This window comes from Chrysochloris asiatica, unplaced genomic scaffold (assembly GCF_000296735.1).
Source record: "Chrysochloris asiatica unplaced genomic scaffold, ChrAsi1.0 scaffold00029, whole genome shotgun sequence".
NCBI lineage: Eukaryota > Metazoa > Chordata > Mammalia > Afrosoricida > Chrysochloridae > Chrysochloris > Chrysochloris asiatica.
The window spans coordinates 20,473,555-20,477,652 of NW_006408547.1; positions in this window are offsets into that span (position 1 = coordinate 20,473,555).

The following is a 4,098-nucleotide window of genomic DNA, read 5'->3' on the forward strand; positions in this document are numbered from 1 at the left end:
CATTTCATTTTTGACAACTTCCAATTTTCCCAGATTCATACTTGGTACATTCCATGTTCCAATTTTCAATGGATGTTTATAGCTGTTTCTCTTCATTTTGAGTTGTGTCCTTCAGCAGATGAAGGTCCCATGGGCTTTACTCCAATTGTGCTATCACGATCAACTCTACTTTAAGGAGGCAGCTCTTCCCGAGTCGCATTTTGCATGCCTTCCATCCTGAGGGCTCATTTTCCGGTAGGTACTATATCTGACAGTGTATCTCTGCTATTCATAAGGTTTTCAGTGACTAAATATTGGGAAGTAGTTCGTCACTCCTTCTTCCTAGTCTGTGTTCATCTGGAAGCTCATCTGAAACCTGTCCACCATGGGTGACCCTGCTGGTATTTAAAATACCGGTGGCATAGCTTCCAGAATCACAGCAACTCACAAGGCACCATAGTACAACAAACTGACAGGCGAGTGGTAGAATGTGTTCTCTTTTGAAGGCAAAATTGTTATTGTTTAGTGGCATCAAGTTGGTTCCAACTCATAGCAACTCTGTATTTGGTTTCTGAGGATTGGCAGGTAGGTTTAATCTGCCAACCTTTTGGCTAACCATCCAATGCTACCCTATGACTCTGAAGGCAGAATGGCGGTCCAGATTTTTGAATCTTCATTAGGTTTGACCAGTTCCAGTATTTCTCAACATTCATACTTTGTTTTTGGAAGCATCATGTTGATGGCATTTTCTTTACTACTTATACTTCTTTTTAATTTTTAAAATCAGTGCATTCATCTACAATCAGTTTTATGAGAGACAGAAAATTCTGTATCCATATGTATACACTAATCTCCTTCCTGAAGGTCCACATGTTACAAATTGCTTATTCTTAATGAGACACAGATCACAATATACATAGATTTAATGCAATTGAGGTTTTTTTGTGTGATTTTAGACTTTTATGGGATATAAATTATTAGACACAATGGAACAGTTATGATAAATTTTTAGTGCTGTATGAGGATAGGGTGTTTTGATCACTTGAAGATTCAACCCTTAGAATTATATATGTTTTAAGGATTTATATAGACAGCAGCATCAAACTGCCACAGCACTTCTTAATTTTCTTTCTGTTTCCTGACCCATCGAAATTGATCAAGAAAAAACACAACCAAGAAATCTCAAGGAGAAGCAGCTAACATTTCTTGAGAAATTGCTTTTTATCAGCAGAGCATGAGAGAAAATAGAAAAGGGAAATAACTTTTTAACAAGGTACCACAGCCAACAGAAATAAATACTGATTTAGCACATTGATTCCCTGTAACTACAAGCTCAGGCAAAAATTCAAGGCATCTTTATGATGCCAAAACTTTTTTATTTTTTATTTTTAACGAATCCAACTTTAGTTCTAAGAGATGATCCATAGTAGTAATTTTGTTATTAGAAGCCCATGGGATAAAGTCAGGCTAATCAGACGTTTCCTTCTTTCTTTTTTTTTACTGGAATCTAGTTTATTTTATTTTACTTTATTTATTTATTTTTAAAGTTTTTATTATGAATTGTGTCAAAGTTTACAGGGCAGATAATCAGTTTTACATTCAACAAATCATGCATCTTGTTTCATTACAATGATTATAATTCCCTCCATGCACCACAAGTTAACAGTATTTCTCTCTATTCACTTTTGCCCTTTTTTTTAAACACTCAGCCATATATAATAATTTACACCATCGAAGGGCATATTCTGCAAGTCTGCCTCCTGGCCGCCAGCTCTCAGTCCCTCTCTTTCCATGAATCTAGATTTATTAATATTGAATTTTCATACTGAGATGGTACCAAATTAAATCTGAAGTATAAACTTGAAAATGTTTGCTTTGTATTTGTGTTAAGTTTGAAATGGGGCATATTAAATAAATATTGGGCATAACAAAAATCCTCACCACTGGACCAATAAACAACATTCTTATCAATGGAGAAAAGATTGAAGTTGCCAAGGACTTCATTCTTCTTGCATCAATTGTCAACACTCACGGAAGCAGCACTCAAGAAACCAAACGACGTAGTGCTTTAGGCAAATCTGCTGCACAACACCTTTTTAAAGTGTTGAAGAACAAAGATATCAGCTTGAGGACCAAGGTGTGCCTGACCCAAGCCATGGTATTTTCAGTAACCTCATATGCATGTGAAAGCTGGACAGTGAATAAGGAAGACCGTAGAAGAATTGATGCATTTGAGTTATGGTGTTGGAGGAGAATACTGAAAGTGCCATGGGCTGTCAAAAGAACCAACAGATCTGTGTTGGAAGAAGTACAGCCAGAGTGCTCCTTGGAGGCCAGGATGGCCAAATTTTGTCTCTCACGCTTCGGACATATTGTCAGTCACTGGAGAAAGATGTCATGTTTGGAAAGGTGGATGGCCAGAGAAAAAGAGGAACACCCCCAAGTGGCAGCATCAGTGGGCTCAAGCATGACAAAAATTGTGAGGTTGGCCCAGGATCTGGCAGTGTTTCATTCTGCTGTGCATAAGGTCGCTATGAGTCGGTACCAACTTGATAGCACCTAACAACAACAAAATACATTTCATACAGAATTTTGCTTTAGTAAAAACACAATTGCTGTAGTTAAGTTTGAAATGTAGCATATTAAATAAATGTGGCATGTACATTTCTTACAGAACTTTGCTTTAGTAAAAACATAATTGCTGTTGTTAAGTGTCTGACTCATCATGACCCTGTATAGAGTTTTTGAGGAGCGGCCGTTGAGTTTGAACCGCCGATGTTACAGTTCAAACCAACCTTGAGGTCCAGTACAATAGGGGTGGGGGAGCAAATACATAGAGGACTTGGTTAGGTCTGAAGTCAGGTGGCTCAGGTGAAGTCATTTTCAAGGAGACACTGGTACCCAAATTCAGGCAAACGACTCAAAATAAAAGCCTTTAGAGAACTGAGTTTTGCAAACCTAAGTTTATAAAGTAACAATAGAATCACAGCTCGAGCAAGATGGAAGGGCTCTTTGGGGCTATTGTTAAATTTCCTGGGTAGTCCTTTTAAGAACTCATAATCATACTTTGCAATGAGTAATATGAACTGATGGACTAGACTCCACAGGCAAGCCCTTCTCACTCTGGGAGTCATTTGTAGTTATCAGTGGCTCATAGGCGAGACATTTACACTGACATCAGCCTTTGGTGCCGCTTGATTTTCTAGCTCTAGGCCAGTAATCCCCATATAGCACAATGGAGAAAAGATGTGTCTGACACACGCAGTTAGAAAAAGGTGGCACTGTGCTGTACTTTCTTAGTGCCTGTAGTTGTGTTTGCTTTTATGAGATTTGTTTTCCCAAGCAATATGACTGGAGCTCTGATGTGTTGTAGGAGAAGGAAGTTGTTATGACAATGTTAGCCTCTTAGTAAATTGCAGTGCCTTGAGGATTGCATTTGAGACGTCATGGCAACACTTTTTGGAGCTAATAATGTAGTGCCATATGGGAAACTAGAAAGATTATTTAAATAGGTAGCATTTGATGGAATAAAATAATCAGAAGGCTTTTGGGGGATAATGAAGATTACTCTGAATTTTTTTAACTAGATATGCACACAGCTTTGAAAACATACCATAAGCTTCACTCTGTCTTCATGGCTGTCTCTTCAGCTATGATTTATTTATGGTATCGGGATGTGTTTTCAGCGTTTGCCTTTTTATAGATTAAACTAGATCTCTAGGCAATATTGTTGGTACAACATCCTTTCAGTTCGACATGGAAACCATGATGCTCTTTGATGAGCAACATTAACTGAAGAACTAATAATCTTCCAAAATCAGGGGATGAAAAAGTAATTATAAAAGAGCCCAGGGCCGATGAGGGAACTTGTCAGGAGGTAACTTTGGTTTTAATGCAGTTAAGTAGTTTTCTGCCATTCTTCCCAACCCCCATTTTATAGTTTCTTTAAAGTTACCTAGCACAATTCTAGAATTTTGTGTATCAAGTTGAAATAATAAGGGTGGGATATCCATTCCCCACTGTGGGTGACACATAGACAACTTTTACTTTCTTTGAAGGCTCTTCAGAATTGCAAAGCATTCACATTATTTATGGTGCCGTAGGATAAGCACCAGACAA